Source organism: Chiloscyllium plagiosum, unplaced genomic scaffold (assembly GCF_037043375.1).
Source record: "Chiloscyllium plagiosum isolate Xiang-an unplaced genomic scaffold, Cpla_swu_hap1 HiC_scaffold_3, whole genome shotgun sequence".
Taxonomy (NCBI): Eukaryota; Metazoa; Chordata; class Chondrichthyes; order Orectolobiformes; family Hemiscylliidae; genus Chiloscyllium; species Chiloscyllium plagiosum.
Window position 1 is genome coordinate 122,674,930 of NW_028270141.1, and position 19,803 is coordinate 122,694,732.

Genomic DNA, 19,803 nt, shown 5'->3' on the forward strand with positions numbered 1-19,803 from the left:
AAACTTGTTAGAAATGCTGAGAGGATAGTTCTCTTATGGGAGAGTCGAGGACCATAGTCTCAGGATAAAGGAGAAGTAAAAACAATGACTGCAGATGCTGGAAACCAGATTCTGGATTAGAGTGGTGCTGGAAAAGCACAGCAGTTCAGGCAGCATCTGAGGAGCAGGAAAATTAACGTTTCAGGCAAAAGCCCTTCATCAGGAATCCAGGATAAAGGAGAACCAATTGAAGACTAAGAGAAGGAAGTGCTTCTCTCAGAGGGTTGGGTATCATTGAAAGTCCTTACCACAGGGAGCCGTGGGAGCAGAGTGTTTGTGTATATTTATGACAGAGACACACCGATGTTTGATCAGTAGGGGAATCAAGGGTTGTAGGGAAAAGGCAGGAAAGTGAGCGAGAGAAATGTTGAATCAGTCATACTCCTATTGAATGATGAAGCAGGCACAAGGGGGTCACAAGGCCTCTTCCTGTTTCTATTTCTTAACGTCTTATGATCCAAATAAAAAAAATCTACATTATTAACAACAGATACTACTCTTTGTGAAGATCATTTTCATTAGACACATTTAAATTTAACACAACTTATGTCCTGGCACCTTCTGGAATCCAAATATATAAGAACAAAACAACTGGCTATTGTAACAGAGGCCAGTATTTCAACTTGTTCAAGGTTGGCTGGAACAATCCTTTAACTAAAACAGCACCAACAAGAAGTTTTTCAATGTAGTAATATGTTCAAAGGTATTACAGAAGAAGTGTCACTAAACAAAATAGGATACCAAACAACATAGGAATATTATGTATACAGTCAGTTCTTCTTTAACATGATGGTTGCATTCTTGTGCAATCATGTATTACAGAAAAATTGCACTTTAGAAACAATGCTTAAAGTGTTGGTGATGTAATTGCGTTACAGTGAACACACATTTTTGAAAGTTCATGCTTTTGAAACGGTGCTCCCAATGCATCAATGGAGATACAACAAAATGCACATTATAGCAGAATGACCTGTATGTCTTACTTAGGATTAGGATATTTGGAAAGATATCCAAGAGCTTGACGAAAGAGGCAGAAAGGAAAGAAAAAGATAGACTTCGGATTAGATTTTACTTGATGAGGCGAGAATAGCAAGTGTTACATTCCGGATCACAAACCTACGACTGTTATCAGTGTATCATGAAGCATGATTTTCACAGGTGACCCCAGAGACAAGTCTACCATCCAATTAGTGGCTTCCATGAGCAGAAATGGAGGTGAGCTACTTTCTAAGAACATTGTAAAGAAAGCTAATTTGCCATTTTGAAAAACATATGACATTTAAAAATGGCTACCACAAGTCACATGACTGATTCTTGTTGATTCAATTCAGTCAGGAAATACAGTCAGTTTGAGGTGTTATCGCGACTACATCCATAAAGGAAACCATTTAGAATTTGATTACCTCTTGAAAACCTTAAAGCATCATTAAATAGGTGATGACTGAAAGATTCTGAAGCAAACAAAAGACTGGAAGAACTAAAAGGGGGCTAAATGAGTTATATTAATTCACAGTTCACTGTCAACTGGGCTGGTGTTCCTGATAAAGTCTAATTAATGAGGTGGAAGATTTCACTTCCCTGTTCACCCCCAGCTCATTAGAGTTACCAGCAGAGGCAGCATCTTGGCATGTAATCCACTAGCAACATTTACTTTCCTGCCCTGCTTCCATTCCATCTGATTCAAGTTGAGAAACAAAAAAAAAAATCAATCTTCAGGGAAACTTCAAGATGTCTCAAAGCACTACATAATCAGTTATATGCATTTTAAAAACGGAATGCAGAGTTGTAATACAGGAAATGTAGGTAGGGTTAAAAGGTGTTTCTTACAGGACAAAAGAGACGCAAACAGGTTAAGAGCTTAGGGCGTTGGCCACTAAAAACAGCTGCGAATGAAGCAATTAAAATTAGATATGTGCAATGAAATAGTAACTTGCAGTAATCTCAAGACGTTCTAGAACAAGAAGAGTTTGCAGAAAAAGAGGATAAGGCTGTGGAGACGTTGGAAACAAACATGGAATGTTAAAGCTGAGTCTGGCAATGAAGGTCAGTGAGCACAAGGGTTACGATTTAGAACATGGACAGCAGACTTTTGAATGAGCTCAAATTTACAGAATGTGGAGGACTGGGCATTGGCTGGCTAGAGTCATACTTAGCATATCGTAAGATAGTTGTGATAGTTGCAAACAATCAACCCAACCCTAGGACATTTGAGAGAGGTGACTGCCAAGGTACGGGAAGTGCTCAACATATTTCAGAGTCTCAGCTGCAATATATATGGGAGTTGAAACATTTGATTGACTAGGTCTGGATCAAAATAAGTTTTTATTTGGCAACATTCAAGGAAAGGCCAAATCTTTTGCACACATTACATAATGTCCTCAACAACATTATCACTATCCCTGGGTATATCCTGTCCCATTGGCAGAACAGACACAGTAAAGGTAGTGCACAGTGGTATAGAGTCAGAAGGAAGCTGCTCTTGGAGTCCTCAACATTGTCTCTGGATCCAATCAAGTCTCATGGCAACAAGTCAAACATGGGCAAAGAAACCTCCTGTGAATTACCATGTAATGGTCCCCCTCAGCTCATTAAATCAATATCCCTCCATGTTGAACAGTAATTGGAGGAAGTACTAAGGGTGCCAGGGACACAGAATGTACTTCGGGTGGGGAAATTCAATGTCCAACATAAAAAGCAGCTCAGCGGCACAACTACTGACCAAAATGGTCGGGTCCTAAAGGACACAGTTGCTAGATGGGTCCATGGCAGACGGTGACAGAACAAACACAACAGAAAAACATCCTTCACATCATCCTTATCAATCTATTGCAAACACACCTATCCATGACACTTTTAGTGCCTGTGGAAATGAGGTTACAGTTTCACATTGATAATACCCTACATCGTAGTGTGAGGCACTATCACCATGCTAAATGGGACCAAATTTGAACCGATCTTACAACTTAAGACTGGGCATCCATGATGTGTTGTGTGCCATCAGCAGCAGCTGAGTTCTACCCCAACACAATCTGCATCCTCATGGCCAGGCATTTGTTCAACTTTACCACTGCTATCAAAACCAGGGTATAACCCTGTTCAATGAAGAGTACCAGAAGCAGCGCAGCACCAGACATACCTAAAATATAGTCTTGATCTGGTGAAGTTGAAAAACAGGATTAGTTGCATGCCAGTCACATGAACAGCAACGATTCTACAATTTCACAACAAAAGGATCAGATCTAAGTCCTGCAGACTTGCCACATCCAGTCACAATTAGTGGAGGATAATTAAATAACTCACTGGAGGATGAGGCTCCACAAACATCCCATCTCCATAACGGGGGATCCCACCACATCAGTGCAAAAGTTAAGGCAGAGGCATTTACAATGCCTCAGCCAAAAGTGAATGATTCATCTCAGCCTCTTCCAGACATCCCAGCTTCACAGATGCCAATCTTTAGCCAATTTAATTCACTGTATGTTATATCAAGAAAATACTGGAGGCACGAGATACTGCAAAGGCTATGGGCTCTGACAACATTCTGGCATTTGTACCTGTACTCCATTAACTGCAACTCCCAAATCAGCCAAGCTGATCCAGAACAGTTACAACATTGTCATCTACCCAGCCATGTGGAAAATTATTCAGGTATGTCCTGTATACAAAAAAAAAGGACAAATATAAACCATCCAATGACCACAACATCATTCTACCGTCGACCAGTAAAGTGATGGCAGGCGTCATCAATTGTGTTATCAAGCAGCACTTGCTCAGTAATACTGCTCAGTTCTGGTTCCATCAGGGCTATTCAGCTCATGACCTCTTTACAGCCTTGGTAAAAACAAAGAAGCTTAGAATATAGAAGGAGTAGGCCATTTGGCTCTTTGAGCTTGCTTGCCATTCAATATGATCATGGCTTATTATCCAGCTCAATACCATGTTCCTGATTCCTCTCCATGCCCTTTGATTGCTTTCGCCCAACAACTATACCTAATTCCTTCTCGAAAACTTCAATGTTTCAGCCTCAACCACTTTCTGTGGCAGAGAAATTCACAGGTTCACCACTCTCTGGGGAAAGAAATTTCTCCTTGTCTCAATCCCAAATGGCTTATCCCATATCATTAAGAGTGTGACCCTTAGTTCTGAATTCCCTGTCATCAGGAATATCATTCTTGCATTTCCCTTGTCTAGTCCTGTTAGAATTGTAGATGTTTTGATGAGATTTCCCATCATTCTTCTAAACTCCAGTGGATATTGTCCTGACTAATCCAGTCTCTTCTTCATATGTTAGTCCTGCCATTCCAGGAATCGGTCTGGTAAATCTTTGTTGCACTCTCTCCATGGTCAGAACACTCTTCCTCAGAAAAGGAGGGTAAAACTGCTCACAAGACCCCAGGTATGGTCTCATCAGAGCCCTGCACAATTGCAGCAAGCCATCCCTGCCCCTGAAGGTAAAAACAATGACTGCAGATGCTGGAAACCAGATTCTAGATTAGAGTGGTGCTGGAAAAGCACAGCAGTTCAGGCAGCATCTGAGGAGCAGGAAAATCGACGTTTCGGGCAAGATGAAGGGCTTTTACGCGAAATGTCAATTTTCCTGCTCCTCGGATGCTGCCTGAACTGCTGTGTTTTTCCAGCACCACTCTAATCTAGAATCCCTGCCCCTGAATGCGAATCCTTTCTCTATGAAGGTGAACACACTATGTGCTAACTTCACTGCTCGCTGGACCTGCATGCTTACTTTCAGGTGACGCGTGTACAATGACACCCAGATCTTGTTGCACCTCCCCCTCTCCCAACCTATTGCCAGTCAGATAATAATCTGCCTTCCTGTTATTGCTACCCAAGTAGATAACCTCACATTTATCCATTTTATACTTCCTCTTTCATGCATTTGCCCACTCACTCAACATTCCAATTCACACTGAAGCATTACTGCACCCTCCTCACAGTTCACCCTCCAACCAAGCTTTGTGTAGTCTCCAACCTTGTAAATATTACATTTAGTTCCCTCACCCATATTAATAAATAATGTTAAAGCACTAATCTCTGCAGTACACCACTAGTTACTACACAGAAAAATATCCATTTATCCCTACTCTTTGTTTCTTGTCAGCCAGCTAATTCTCTATCCAGGTCAGTACACCACCTCCAATCCTACATTTTACTTTTACATGCTAATCGCCAAGGTGGGACCTTATCAAAAGCTTTTTTAAATTCCACTAAATCACATCCACTAGTCCCCTTCATCAATGCATCTAGTTGCGATCTCAAAAAGGTCATTAGATTTGGGTGGCACAGTGGCTCAGTAGTTAGCACTGCTGCCTCACAGAACCAGGGACCTAGGTTCGATTCCAGGCTCTGGCAACTGTCTGTGTGGAGTTTGTACATTCTCCCCTTGTCTGTGTGGGTTTTCTACAGGTGCTCCCACAGTCCAAAGATGTGCAGATTAGGTGAATTAGTCAGGACTAACTATAGAGCAATGAGAAATGGGTTTATTTGGAATACTCTTCGGAGGGTCGGTGTGGATTTGTTGGGCTGAACAGCCTGTTTCACGACTGTAGGGATTCTATGATCCTGTAGGGATTCTTATCAAGCATGATTCCCTTTTCATAAATCCACATTAATTCTAACAATCTTCACACTGTTTTCCAATAGCTCTTTTATAAATTTTTATAACGGACTCTAGCATTTTCTTTACACCAATGTCAACCTAACACTACAACTCTCAATTTTCTCTCTATCTCCTTTTTCAAACAATAGGGTGCACATTAGCTACCTTCCAAAACACAGGAACTATTCCAGAATCTATAGAATCCTGAAAGATGATCACCAAAACAACCAGTTTCCTATGGTCACATCCTTAGTGATTTCTTTCAGTTCTTCTCTCTCACTAGATCCTGTATTCTGCAACATTTATGGGCCATTATTTGTCCTCCTTTGTGAAGACAGCCAAAAAAAAATGTACTTAATTGGTCTGTCATTTCTTTATTCCCCATTATAACTTGCCCATTTATGACTGTAAGGGACTACATTTGTATTCACTAATCTTTTCATCCTCACATGCCTGTAGAAGCTTTTACAATCAGTTTCTATATTCCCCCCATGTCCATTCTCTTACTCTATTTTGCCCTCTTAATCAACCTCTTTGTCCTCCTTTATCGAAATCTAAACTGCTCCCAATTGTCAGATCTCATGTTTTTTTGACCAATTTATATGCCCCTACCTTGGATCTCAAATGAACCTTAACTTTCCTTGCTAGCCATGGTCAGGTAGTTTTCCCATTTTATTTCAGCACCAAATAGGAATGAACAATTGTTGAAGTTCCTCCACATGCCCTTAAAACATTTCCAATATCTAACCTTTACTATTATCTCGAAGTTACATTCCCCAATTTATCAGAGCCAGTTCACGCCCCATACATTTGTAGTTTTCTTTATTTAGATTCAGGACCTAGTCAGACAATCAACTATGTCACTCTTGATCGTACTGAATAATTTTATTATGTTGGGTTTACTCTTCCCCAAGGGGCCTCAAACTGCTACATTCCCAATGATTCCTTTTCCATTACACATACACACTCCAATATGGCTGCATTTGACCACATTACATCAAGGAGCTCTAGTAAAACTGGAGTCAGTAGGAATCAGAGGAAATCTCTCCACTGGTTGGAATCATACCTAGCACAAAAGAAGATGGCTGTAATGGCTGGAGGTCAGTTAACTCAAGTAACATTCATTCCACGCAAATTCGAGGCATCACCATTCCCAACAAGAGAAAATCTAACTATTGCTCTTTGACATTCAATGGTCTCATCATCACCGAATCTCTCACAATGAAATCCTGGGCATTACCAAAGACCAGAAACTGAACTGAACTAGTCATGTAAATACATTAGCTACCAGAGCAGGTTAGAGGCTGAAATCTTGCAGCTCGTAACTCATCTCATGCCTCACTAAAGCCTGTCACCATCCACAGGCACAAGTCAGAAGTCTAATTGAATACTCCCCACTTTCCTAGGTGGATGTGTTGTGGACCAGGCCTGACATCTCATTTTTAAGCATGTAGCCCAGACCATAACTTTGCTATTTGTTTTAGGTAAGTGTATAGTGGTTATTTCCAGAGTGAATTAGCTGGTTCGGCTGCCAAGTTTTAAACAAACAGGATTTATTTACAAAATTATGGAACGAAACACAAAGAACAGAAAACAGAATACCAGATAACTTATCCTATCCAAAAACCCAACAGACTATCTCAACCAAATGACGCTGTTCTGAACATGCTTGCAACAGTCCCAAAAAACACATCCCTTAGCACAAAGAGTAAAAATGAAACAAACCAGAGTTTACAGGCTTGAATTTAGAGAGATAACCCAGCTGGACTTGCCCCAGAAGCCTGTCTTCACACACACTGCTGCTGAACTGAATCAAAAATTCTAATCTAATTGAAGGCTAGTTACATAGCTAGCTGGCCACTTCCCTTTGATTATATCTTTTGAATAAACCTTTCAAATCCAGCCTAGTTGGAGCCTGGTCAATTACCCTCTCTCTGAAAAAAAACTCAAGGGCATAGTAACCTTATAAAAATACCAGCATTCTGACACCTCCCCCTTAAAACAAAATGAACTATCAATATCCAAAGACGACTTCCTTTTTCAAAACCCCCAAAAAAGAGGTTAGTACCCTAAAAGACACATGTACATTCACTAACTATAAACATGCAAACAGGCACAATTACATTTAGATTCAGTCTGTGGCACTCCCACCATCGAACGCCTCTGTTTCTCATTCGGGTCTCGACAGTGCATTGGCAATCATGTTTTCTCAACTTGCCACATGCACAATTCTCAAATTGAATGGCTGTAACAACAGACTCCATATAAACAGTCTGGCATTTTTGTCCTTAAATTTCGCCTCAAACCTCAATGGGTTATGATCAGTGTATATGATTGTCTCAAATGCGTTACTGGTAACATAAACACTGAAATGTTATAGTGCCAACACCAAGCACAAAGTCTCCTTCTCAACTGTCGAATATTTCTGATGAACATTCAAATTTCTGGAGAAGTACTCAATAATTCTTTCTATCTTCTCATTGTCTTCCTGCAGGAGCACCGCACCGACACCCATATCTCTGGCATTCATAGCCACCTTAAAAGGCTTTACGTAACCAGGTGTGGCTAATACTGGGGCAGTGGTTAACAGTCTTCAGGCTATCAAACACCTTCTGACAGTCTGCTGTCCATTGAAACCTCTTGCCTTTCTTTAGCAATTCATTGAGTGGAGCAGTCACACTGATAAAATTCGGCACAAACCTTCAATAAAATCCAGTGAATTCCAGGAACCGTAGTACTGCTCTTTTTGTTGATGGTACGTGAAACTCCCCAATTACTTCCGTTTTCGCATCGCATGGGATCATTTATCCATGACCAATAACATGGCTTAGGAAGGTTATTTGAGCTTTGGCAAATTCACTTTTAGCTAGGTTTATCACCAAACCTGCTTTCCAAAGTCAATCAAACAAGTCCAATAAATGTTGTAAATGTTCCTTCAATGAGTGACTTAAAAATCACCAAGTCATCAATGTACACCACCCAGTTGGGTAATCCAGCAATGACCTTATGGTTAGTCTCTGAAAATGTGGCCAGAGTGTTTTTCATGCCAAATGGCATGACTTTAAACTGATTCGGTCCATCTGGCATTACAAAAGCCGAAATCGTCTTTGCTCTTTCTAACAAAAGGTACCTGTCAGTAGCCTCTGAGCAAGTCCAACTTAGAAATGTTGCATCTTTTCAACACAGTCTTCCAACCACGGAATTGTATATGCATCAGTCTTTGAAACTGCGTTGTCTTTGCGATAGTCCACACATAACCGTTGGGTACCATCTGGCTTTGGCACCATTACTACAGGTGAGCTCCAGTCACTGTAATTCACTTCGATTATATCGTCTTGGAGCATGCGTTCAATCTCCTTCTGAACCTATGCCAAATTTAGAGGGTTATGCCTTAATCGGAACAGCACCTCCAATATCTACATCATTCATAACAAGGTTAGTACTTCCCAGTTTATTTCCACATATCCCCCCATGTGATAGTAATAACTCTTTCAGGTCATTTCGATTTTTCTCAGGAAGGTAACGCAATAATTTATCCCAATTTTTGACAACTTCCTCATTTTCCATTTTAATTTGAGCAATGTCCAATTCACAATCCTCGGAATTTGATTCTTCTTTCTGTGCTGTAATCATCAACACCTCCTTCTCTTGTTTTCCTTCCCTGTCAAAATACTTTTTGAGCATATTCACATGACACACTCTGTGAGATTTCTTCCTGTCTGGAGTCCCTATCAAGTAGTTCACTTCACTCAATTTCCTTTTGATTTGATAAAGTCAACTAAACCTTGCTTTTAAAGGTTCACCTATTACTGGAAGTAACACTAATACCTTATCCCCAAAAGCAAAATTGCGAATTTTTGATTTCTTGCTCACTTCCTGTTTCATTGCATGCTACGATACTTTTATGTGCTGTCTAGCCAACTCCCCAGCTCTTTTTAATTGTTTTCTAAAATTTGACACATAATTCAAATGTGTGGTCTCTGAATTCTGACTTCTCTTTAATCAATTTTAATGGTCCTCTCACCTCATGCCCAAAACTAATTCAAATGGACTAAGTTTGGTCGATTCATTTGGTGCATGTCTGATCCCAAAAAGTACAAATGGAATTCCTTTATCCTAATCACCTGGATAGTCCTGACTGTAAGCCCTCAACATGATCTTTAATGTTGGATGCCACCTTCCTAGCGCTCTCTACGATTCTGGATAGTACATAGTAGATTTGAATTGTCTTATTCCCAAGCTGTCCATAGCTTCTTTGAATAGTTTGGATATGAAGTTTGACCCTTAATCTGACTGTATCTCTACTGGTAGTCAGTACCTAGTAAAATAATTTGAGTAATTCCTCTACAATCCTTTTAGCTGTGATATTGCTCAATGAAACAGCCTCTGGAAATCTATTCAATACATCCATTATTAACAAATACTGATTATCACTTTTTGTTTGAGGTAGGGGACCTACACAATCAAATAAGACTCTTGTAAAAGGTTCCTCAAATGCTGGAATAGGCATTAAAAGTGCAGGTTTATTACCGCTTGTGGTTTTCCAATTACCTGACATGTCTGACATGTCAGACAAAATTCAACTACATTCTAGTGCAGTCCAGGCCAGTAAAAATGTCTTTGTATTTTAGCCTATGTTTTCCTCACCCCCAAATGACCTCCAAGTGGTAGCTCATGCACCACTCGCAACACCTCCCTTTTATACCCCACTGGCAACACGTTTTGATGAATTTCTGCCCATTTCTCATCTGCTTGAATATGTGACAGTCTCCATTTCGTCATTAAGACATCATTTTTCAGGTAATAACACTCAGGGATACATTCAGATTCCCTTCTCTGTATATGCCTTATGATAGAACTGCTTTAAATTTTCATCTTTCTGTTGTAACTCAATGAGTTCGGTAAAACTAAAAATATTTGCATGATTATTTATTTGCTCCCGAATTGTCTCAACTAACTGACTGAACAAAGTCGCTGCTAATACCATTTCAGCTTCTCTATCTGTATCGTCTGATCTCTGATTTCAACTGGTGACTCTGTGACCTCATTACTACACAATCGGGGAAGATTCCAGGTACAAATCCTGCATTGCTTCAGTTGCCTGCATCTCCACTGGCCTTTCAAGGTGGCACACCTAATGGTGAATCAGCTATATCATTTGCAAGGACAAATTGTGTTCCTGGAGCTGAGAGTTTGTCCAATACTCCAACACAAAATCTCCACACTTTTCTGGACACTCTAGCCTCACCACATTAACTGAGTGCTTTTTGTCTCACTATGAATTCCCATTATCAGTACCTTTTCTGGCAATAGTCCTTCAGGAGTACATATCTTTCAACATCACAGACTGAGAAGACACTGTGTCCCTTAATATTGTAACTGCTTTACCTACTACTCCTGGCCTACCTGAATAAACTTTACTTTCATTGGTATATTTTCTAAGCAAATCTGGCACTTCCTCCTTAACCAACGTCCAATCAGCTTGTACACTCTGATTCAGCTTTCTAGCTTCCACTGTGCTTTGTTAACACTTGAACAAAACTCCCAGGCTTATGCTGTTTTCCTACATCTGTTTTTTTCCTAGCACCAACACTGTGATTTCATGTGGCCTACTTTTTTGCAATGAAAACACCATTGCTTTTTACCTTCTTTGTCCCTTTCAATGGTTTCCTTTTCACCCTGTGGCAAGTTATCGTTATGAGCTTCACCGAGATCTACCTTTCCTTTTCCACATAAGGATTTCTCTTTTCTCCAACTTCCATTCCTCATGGATCGAAATTGATTCCGGAAGGCAAACTGTGTTTAATGGACCAACTCATAACCATCAGCCATTTCAGCTGCCAATCTTGCTGTTTTAACTCTCTGCTCTTCCACAGGAGTTCACTTTGTAAACTTTTTGTATACTCCTCACAGCTCATTTTACTATCTATTTTTGTATTAATCTCACATTTGACTGCAATAGAGTCAAACCCTTCGTCCAATTCTTCAACATGGACCATAAATGGTTGAGACTCACACCCTGATCATTGTGGCACTCCACTAGTTATAATCTGCCAATCTGAAAATGATTCATTAATCAAACTTCTCAGTCTCCTATCAGTTACTGATTCTTCTATCCAGTAAGTATATCACTCGCAACACCACGAACTCAGCACAAAAGAGGGAGAATTTAGCCATCCCTCCTTGACATTGTGGGGTAGTCAGTGATTGTAATGCTATTCAATCATCATCTAGGGAGTTACCATTGACAAGAAACTGTACTGGATCAGCCACGTAAATATTGTAGCTACAAGAGCCAATCAGAGAGTAGGAATTCTGAGGCAAGTAGCTCACTTAGGACTCTCCTCTGTACAAGACCAACAAATCAGGAGTGTGATGGAATACTCAGCCCTTGACTGGATGAATGCTACCTCACCAACACGAAATAGATGCTCAGCATCACTCAGGACAAAACTAACTATCCAAAATAGTACCTCAAACATTCATTGCCTCTACCTCTGATGCATGTGACAGCTGCAAGATGCATTGTAAAAACTCCAAGGCAGCACCTTCCAAACTTCTAAACTGTGCCACCCCAAATGACAAGGGCAGAAGTGCATGGGAAAAACACTGCTGCAAGTTCCTCAAGAATCACACTATGCTCACTGGCAATTATATTGCCATTTCTTCAAAATAACTGAGCCAAAATCCTGGAACTACCTTCCTACAAACCACTGAAGATGTACCTACGTCGCAAGGACTATTGCAGTTCAAGAAGGCAGGTCATCATCACCTTTACAAGCATGGGCAATGGATTGTGGCCTTGCGAATGACATTTAGATCCAAAGAATTATTTTTAAAAAGTGAAGAAGGCATTGTAATTGGAAAGTACTAAAGATATAGGGCAGAATAAAGCAATGTGAGAAATATGTGGAAAATGGTGGTCTTAGTAGTGGAGCAGATTGGAAACTGATCTCAGGATCAAACACAATACCATGGCCAGAAAGAGCCTGTTTTAGCTTTAGGAAGTATACATGGAGTGGACTGGAGTTGGAGTAGGAAATGAAGCTTGTTTTTGCTAAATCCATCTGTTCAGAGATATTATTACACATCTCTGGAACAGGTGGGACTTGAACCTGGCTCACAGCTAGTACCACTGTGCCACAGCAGCCCTAAAATACACTTTTTTGGTGAATAGCAGGATTCAAACCTAGGTCCCCAGAACAGTATCTGAGTCTTTGGATTAATATTCTAGCAATAATATCACGAGGTCATTGCCTCCTGAGGAAATTGAGCTTTTTTTTTCTCATTTTATCCATAAGTATTATCACACAGAACCCAACATCATATCACCTGTGGAACTCTTCATCTACTGAACTACCACCACTAAATCACAAATGTCCAACTAATTAATTTACAATGTCAAACCCATAAAGGGCAATACAATAACACCAAAGGTGAAAGACAGGGGTACAGCAAGAGGGGGAAGATTTTATCAAAATGAAGGAATAAAGCTTGTTTTAGTTTTAAATCTACCTGCTCAGAGATGTTATTACACAATCCTGGAGCAGGTGGGACTTGAACCTTGGCCTCCTGGCTCACAGGTAGGGATACTACTATGCATCGCCAGAAATAATTATCCTGCTCAGAGATGCTATCACACACACCTTTGGATAATACCACTGATCAACTATATCTGTGATTTGGACAAATTACCAGAAGCTAACTATAACCAGCATAAATAGAATACGTCTATGTGAGCAAGGAAATTAAGTAATTTAAAAAGAAAAACACACAGGTTCAGAGTTTGAATAGAGATTAGAAAAGGAAATTTGTTTCTAAGTAAAAAATAATTTCGTTTGAAATAGAAGTTATTCCCAGCGATCATATTTTATTTGTACCTGCTCACTAATCAGTTCACCTCACCCTTTTACTCAAGTGGCTTAGCACAATATAACCCTGCTAATTTGTTGTTTCTTTCAAGCTTCAGTGGAATTACTGTTAATACAAGCAGGTAGGAATGATGCTGAGGTGGTATTGTTGATGCACCCAGAAGCAATTTCACCCAACTGAGTTAATGCAAACGTATTACATTATCTCACTCTGCTCTATTTAAACAAATGTTCATAAGCAGACTCAATGGTGCTCAAACTAATTTAACAAATTAGGCTGCACTGAATATAAACTTTGGGAGACTTCTGCTCCATCCTGTTTGACTATTCAGTGTTATGAAGTTTGAACACCAATAAGGTCAATTTTTCAGAATGGAATAAATATGTTCCACATATAGACAGGGATAAAATGACACTGCATGCCATCTTGCTCAGAGATTACACAGCTGCAGAACAGTATTCAGTAAGGAGACTGCCTCAATCAGCGTGCCTGTTTCGCGTTTAGGGCGCAGGGTATTTTTCAAAGGTGAAGAAAATGGCTGGGACTTTCTCTCAACATTTAAGGTTCTCTATCAATTATAATGAAAAAATATGTATGCAGGATTTAGCTTTGTTTCTTCTACAGCATCCAGCTTTTCAATATGCATCAGGCTAAACAATTCTAAATGTACTTTGTAAATTGTTTCTTACACTCAATAAATGTTTCTGCATTTTACTGATAACTCCTGAAGCACTTGCATCATAACAAAACCATTAATAACCACAAGTATAGTAGAATACCCTTTACATGACTGTGTTTCCATTTCAGTACAAATGTGTTAGTACAGGCTAGTACATGTGCAGTAAAATGAAACCATGTATGGAAATCACACAGTAAGCAATTATCTCTGATGAAACACCAATTGGAAATCATTCAGCAACCTCCTATAGTTCAAATGTAACAATAAATTAATGAAGAATAACATATTGCTGAACAATTGACATCACATCGTAATTCATAAATGTTATGGACCAAACCAAATCCCCTCAAAATATATCAAGGAGATAGCCTAGACCCTAACTTTTATTTAAAGGAGATTGTAAGGGTCTGTGTTCCAGATGTGATTCAATTGGTCCACTACTAGACTTTAAGCAAAACACACTTCATTCTTAAAAAAGTTAAAACACAAATGAGAAAAGAATTGTATAATTTTAACTCTATCGAAATACTCAATGATGTATATGATTTAAGTACGAAATTATCTCACAGCAGAGAGAGAACTCAAGTGTTTTGCTGTAGCAGAGAAAGCTGTATCGATCAGCTTCAACAGCCAAAAACCCTACTTCAACTGAAAGTAAAACTAAAAGCCTGAACCTGTGTTAGGCCTGACTCGACACACTCATGTTTCTTTTGTCTAACTCAAAAAGAAACCCAGGGGGGATTCAAGATGGCAGCAATTTGAATAGATCAGCCTTGCACCCCAACCCAAGGTAGTAATTTTTTTCAACCTCCACCTTAGTTATTTTTTGGAAAAAATTGTTAAATGGTAAAACAACAGTTTAAAATCCTTTTTTGAGCGTGCGAGAATGACTAAGGGGAAGCAAACAGCCAAGTCACAACACTCGAGACACTCGAAAACAGGCAGGCCTGAGACTACAACTGGGGAAGCAGCTGCAGCTCCTTCTGCAGCTGTGAGAGAAAATGCCTGCACAGCAGAACATCGTGGAAGAACTCAGAGCAATCCGACAGCTGATCCAGAAAATGAGGGAAGAGACTCATAATCAACTGGAGCCCATCTCAACCATGCTGCAAAAGCATGAGAAAGAGTTGGACGAGCTCGGGAAGTGAGTTGAAGAGGCTGAGTGGCAGACCGCGGCATTGGAGACCGAGATCAAGTCCTCAGCGGGGCAGATCCATGCCTTTGAGAAACAGGTTCGGGCCCTGACTCAGCAAATTGATGACCAGGAAAATAAAGGTAGGAGGAAAAATATCCGGGTCATTGGTGCCGGAGGGAGTAGAAGGTGGACAGCCAGCAAGTTTTTTTGAAGACTGGTTGCCACAATTTCTTGGTTGAGATGCCGAGGTGGACGGGTGAAGGTTGACATAGCTCACCGGGTTGTGGTGTGCAGATTTGGTCAGGGTCAGTGCCCCTCACCCAGTTCTGATATGATTTCAATGCTACGGGGACAAGCAGAGAGTCATGGAAACTTCTAGAAGATTGGGGAGAGATCAGCAGGCCCTCACCCATTAGGGAACTAAGATAATGTTTTTCCAGGACTTTTCTGCAGCAATGATCCATAAGAGGAAACAGTTTGATGAGGTTAAGAGAAGGTTAAAGGACCTCGGTCTTCAATATTCGATGAGATACCAGCGGTACTTTGTATTACTTGTGAGGACACTGTGCTATCGTTTCATTCTTTGGAGCAAGCCAAAAGCTTCTTGGACACTTGAAAATAATGTAGATGTATTTATAGACATGGACAATAGTGTCTGGGTTCTTTTTTGTCTTGCTTTTATTTCTTGTACTTTCACCCTTTTTCCAAAGAAGCTGTTGTTGGTGGGGGGTTTTTTTGTCTACGAGCTGGAGTAGTATTGATGTATTGTAGGGGATGGGTAAAATGCTCACTATTTTTGTTATACCTTTGTGTTTTCAATGTCCTTTGATTGGTTTCTTCCATTGCTTGGGTTTGGGTGCAGCTCGAGCTGGAAGGGAGGGATGGAGGTGGGTGCAGGAAATGTAAGCGAACTCAGTGGGGGATTGTACCTCCTGCCCACAAAGTGCCTTTTGTAGTTAGTTTTTTTGTAAATAGACTCTACAAGTCTCCTTTTGAGTATGTTCAGTGTGTTGTAAGATGAATTTGTCCTCTCAGCAGGTCAAAGGTGATTGTAAAGGATCATGGTTAGCAGCATTCTTAAGTGGTGCACCTGGAATATCTGAGGGATCATTCGCCAGTTAAAAAAAAAGGTGTTGTCTAGCCTTAGAAAGGAGAGGGTGGATGTTGCCTTATTACAGGAGACCCATCTTTATAATGTGGAACACTTGAAGTTACAGCATGGTGGGTTTGATTGGGTGTTTTTCTCATCTTTTAGTATTAGGAGCAGAGGAGTGGCAATACTCATCGGGAAGGGGCTCCCATTTAATTTAGTAGACTGTGTTAAAGATGAGAATGGTCAGTTTGTTATTCTTAAGGCCCTTATACAGGGCGAGGAATATGGTATTTTGAATGTCTACTGTCCTCCAGTCCACCCTCTTAAATTTCTGACTGATGCATGATCTAAGCTGATGACCTTGGTGTTGCAGCATATTATTATGGGGGTGAGGGGAACGACTTTAATTGCCTTATGGATTCTATGCTGGATAGAATGCCCAAAACCACCCCCCCCCCCCAAAACATTCTTCACAATCTAAGCAGTTGGGTGATCTCTGTGTGGAACTGGGGTTGGTAGACATTTGGATACACCCGACGGGCAGAGATTTTACATTCTTTTTCAATCCTCATAAATGCCATACAAGGCCTGATTATTTCCTTACTCCCGCCTCTTTTTTAGATTTGGTGGCATCCTGTTCGATTGAGAATATTGCCATCTCTGATCATGCCGCGGTGTATTTAATGGTTAAGATTAAGGGTGGTGCAATGGGCTCATGGTACTAGCAAATGGATCCCTTCATCCTCAAGGACAGCAAGTTTGTAGAATACTTCGAGGGAATTTGAAGCTTTTTGGCCACCAACTCAGGTACAGCTCATAATCCTTCCAGTCTTTGGGAGACTGCTACAGCCTATGCTAAAGGGATAATTATCTTATACTCTGCTAGCCAGAAGCGACAGAAGGGAGAGCAGCAATGTCTGTGTGAGGCATGACTGAAGGCAACTGAGATGGCATATTACAGTAAACCATCACTGACTAAGCTACAGCAAATCACAGCTCTCCAATCCACTTTAAACTCCATGCTAACGTATACAGCAAGGAAGAAACTTTCCTTTGCGAAGCAGAGTCTGTTTAAGCATGGCAATAGGTCGGGTAAATACTTGGCATATTTGGTCAGGAAGAAGAATGTCTCCCAGTCAATTGCTTCTATTAGGGAAGGAAATAGGACTCTTACTTATGATGCTAAAAAGATCAATGAGGCGTTTCGGAGGTTTTACTCTGAACTTTACCAGTCTGAATGCTGTGAGGACAGATGGGATAAGATGGAGTCTTCTTTTAGGAATTTGGATCTTTCTGGTGTGTCTGCTGAAAAGGCATCTCTCCTTAGTGCTCCACTAACAGCCCAAGAGATACAGGAGGCAGTGAGGCAACTTCAAAGTGGAAGGGCACCAGGCCCTGATGGCTTGCCCAGTGAGTCTTATAAAGAGTGTGTAAACATACTGTCAGGACCAATGTTAGACATGTCTAACTATTCATACAGTTGGATTGCCTCCTGCCATCCTTGAAAGAGGCTAATATCTCTCTTATCCTCAAGAAAGGGAGGAGGCTGGAAGACTGTGCTTCTTATAAGCCATCTCGCTTTTAAACTCTGATTTTAAAATTTTAATCGAAGACTGACATTGAGGTTGGAAAGGGTGTTGCCCTGTATTGTTCCGGAATATCAGACAGGCTTTATAAAGGGTTGCAGATCTTCTAATGATGCTGGGAGACTGCTTAACATGATTCAAGTGTGCCAGCAACGGTCGATGGTTTCCTTGGACACGGAGAAGGCATTTGACCAGGTGAAAGGGAGCGGTTTAGCCTGGGTGAAGTGTTCACTAGATGGGTATGGGTCCTTTACAGTGATCTTCTGGCGGCAGTTCTCACCAATGGTATAAGGTCTGATAATTTTAACATTGGTAGGGGCAGTCAGCAAGGCTGCCCTCTCTCACCTTTGCTCTTCACATTGGAGATTGAGCTGCTGGCAGAGGCCATTCGTGGGGACCCTGATATAGCTGCCCCAAAGGTAGGGACTAAGGTGCATAAGATCACATTATATGCGGATGATGTTCTCATTTTTCTTTCGAACCCAACGGTTTCGGTGCCCTATTTGATACAGTGTATGAATTAATTTGGCTTTTTCTCAGGTTGCAAGATCAATTTCTCAAAATCAGAGGCTATGCCATGGGTTGGGGGGGGGGGGGGGGGGTCTTAGGGGAATACTGGACTTTGAAGGTAGGTTCCCCTTTAAGTGGGCACAGGGAGGCTTTCTTTATTTGGGCCTTTCTGTTACCCCTAATTTTGATCAGTCATTCAAGGCTAATTTTGTTTATTTGTTTAACAATATTAAACAAGACCTTCAAAGATGGGGGCCCTTCCAATATCATGGCTAGGTCAAGTTGCTCTTTTTCTAGACAAACGTTTCAGAAACTAAATGGTTGGTTTAGTTCTTTTACTTGGCACCATAAGTGGCCTCTTATCAAGCTTATGAAATTGCAAATGCCCCAGGGATTGAGAAGAGTAGATTTCCTGGATGTCACAAGTTATCAGTTGAGCTCCCTTTTATGTTTTGAGAGTGATTGGGCATGTGAGGACTTGGCATTGATATGGTTGGACATTGAGGCCTTCCAGGCAAACTGCCCTCTTATTAACCTGTTGTTTCTGGACAAAATGAGGATAGTTATGGAAGGTTGCCACAATCCAATAGTTATTAACACTGTCAAAGCGTGCAGGGCAATGAGACAGATGGATGGTAATATGTCTAAAACATCTTTCCATACTCCCATAGTTGGTATGCCACATTTCCGGCCAGGGACAATGCATCCCAGGTTTAAATCCTGGGCGGATAGGGGAGTCCCTTGTTTGGGTGACCGGTTTTATGATGAAACTTTAATGTCATTTGAAAAAATAACTCTTAAGTTATCGATTATCGAGTTGGGACCTCTTCCGTTTTTTACAGATCAGAGATTTTATTTGAAAAGAGACAATGCTTCTGACTGAGTGTTATAGATCTGACATGGAAAAGAGGTGCTTCAGGCTAAAAGTACTCTTTCAATGAGTACTCTTTCATTTGTTGGGGGAGGTTCCTCAGGTGATATTGAGCGATTACGGGAGGTTTGGGAGAGAGAGTTAGGAGTGGAGATCACTCTGGAAACTTGGTAGGACATTTGTGAGAGTGTGAAGAAGATTTCAATAGCATGGGTCCCATGCTCTTCAGTTAAAGCTTCTTCATAGGGCTCATCTGGCCCCAGATCGTCTTGCAAATTTTAAGCAGGGTACCCCAAACATGAAATAAATACGAGTACCCTCATGAATTGTTTGTGATCCTGCCACAGTCTCCATACATATTGGAGCACTGTGGCAGGAGTAATAGAGAGGATCTTGGGGACCGA

General features: G+C 40.7%; 1 protein-coding gene across 7 annotated transcripts in view; it reads right to left on the reverse strand.

Moving 5' to 3' along the window:
• cdk19 (cyclin dependent kinase 19) overlaps positions 1–19,803 on the reverse strand; it is a 388,472-nt gene that overhangs the window by 340,837 nt on the left and 27,832 nt on the right. The gene's annotated exons all lie outside the window — the stretch shown is intronic.